At 39.3% G+C, this 1,895-nt stretch overlaps 1 pseudogene; it reads left to right on the top strand.

The window, feature by feature from the left end:
* The first annotated feature begins 218 nt into the window (after positions 1–218).
* Positions 219–901, top strand: LOC121488683 (annotated as a pseudogene).
* The last annotated feature ends 994 nt before the right edge of the window (positions 902–1,895 follow it).

Below are 1,895 nucleotides of genomic sequence, written 5' to 3'. Positions count from 1 at the left end.
GAAGGAGAGAAAGAAGATTCAAATAAATAAAATGAGGCATAAAGGATGATTTTATATAATCAAATAAATGAGGCATAAAAGATGATTGTATATAATCAAATAAAAAATGAGATAGAAAGAGTATCAATTTCGGTACTACAAAAATTGAAGGATAGCTTTGCGTCTGACATCTTAGAGAGGCTGCAGAGGTGGGCGCTGATTAATCTCCTAGCTTTGTAATGCCACTCAAGGATGACAAGAAAAAGAAAGATGCTAGAAAGTCAGCCAAAAAAAAAGATAGAGACCCAGTGAACAAATCTGGGGCAATCCCAAAAAGAAAAAGTGGTCCAAAGGCAAAGTTCGGCACAAGCTCCATAACCTGGTCTTCTTTGACAAACCAACATGTGACAAACTCGGTAAGGAAGTTCCCAACTATAAGCTTATAACTCCAGCTATTGTCTCTGAGACAGAAGATTTGAGGTTCCCTGGCCAGGGCAGTCCTTCAGGAGCTCCCTAGTAAAGGAATTATTAAACTGGTTCAGAGCACAGAGCTCAAGTAATATACACCAGGAAAATGAAGGGTGGAGATCTCCCAGCTGATAGTGAAGATCAGAAATGTACAGATCCCATCAACTGTACATTTTATAAAATAAAAAATAAAACAATATTTATTAAATAAAAACATTCAAAGGCTGGTAAGAGACTACTATGAACAATTATACGCAAAAAATTGGATAACCTAGTAGAAATGGATGAAGACTTCAATATATATGAGGTCCCAGGAGTGAAGGATGAAGAAATAGAAAATCTGAACAGATTAGTTAAGACTGAAATTGAAGCATTAATCAAAAATCTCCCAACAAAGAAAAGTTTAGAATCAGATGGTTTTACAGGTGAACTCTACCAAATATTTAAAGAATGAACAGCAATATTTCTTTTTTTTAATTAATTTTTATTGGTGTTCAATTTATCAACATACAGAAAAACACCCAGTGCTCATCCCTTCAAGTGTCCACCTCAGTGCGCGTCACCCGTTCCCCTCCAACACCCGCCCTCCTCCCCTTCCACCACCCCTAGTTCGTTTCCCCGAGTTAGGAGTCTTTATGTTCTGTCTCCCTTCCTGATATTTCCCAACATTTCTTTTCCCTTCCTTTATATTCCCTTTCACTATTATTCATATTCCCCAAATGAATGAGAACATACACTGTTTGTCCTTCTCCGATTGACTTATTTCACTCAGCATAATACCCTCCAGTTCCATCCACGTTGAAGCAAATGGTGGGTATTTGTCGTTTCTAATGGCTGAGTAATATTCCATTGTATACATAAACCACAGCTTCTTTATCCATTCATCTTTCGATGGGCACCGAGGCTCCTTCCACAGTTTGGCTATTGTGGCCATTGCTGATAGAAACATCGGGGTGCAGGTGTCCCGGCGTTTCACTGCATCTGAGTCTTTGGGGTAAATCCCCAACAGTGCAATTGCTGGGTCGTAGGGCAGGTCTATTTTTAACTCTTTGAGGAACCTCCACACAGTTTTCCAGAGTGGCTGCACCAGTTCACATTCCCACCAACAGTGTAAGAGGGTTCCCTTTTCTCCGCATCCTCTCCAACATTTGTTGTTTCCTGCCTTGTTAATTTTCCCCATTCTCACTGGTGTGAGGTGGTATCTCATTGTGGTTTTGATTTGTATTTCCCTGATGGCAAGTGATGCAGAGCATTTTCTCATGTGCATGTTGGCCATGTCCATGTCTTCCTCTGTGAGATTTCTCTTCATGTCTTTTGCCCATTTCATGATTGGATTGTTTGTTTCTTTGCTGTTGAATTTAATAAGATCTTGGAAACTAGCCCTTTATCTGATATGTCATTTGCAAATATCTTCTCCCATTCTGTAGGTTGTCTTTTAGTTTTGTTGA

The sequence above is a fragment of the Vulpes lagopus genome, chromosome 4 (assembly GCF_018345385.1).
Source record: "Vulpes lagopus strain Blue_001 chromosome 4, ASM1834538v1, whole genome shotgun sequence".
Classification (NCBI taxonomy): Eukaryota; Metazoa; Chordata; class Mammalia; order Carnivora; family Canidae; genus Vulpes; species Vulpes lagopus.
The sequence above is the reverse complement of the archived record's forward strand: the minus strand, read 5'-3'. Positions and strand labels throughout refer to the sequence as shown.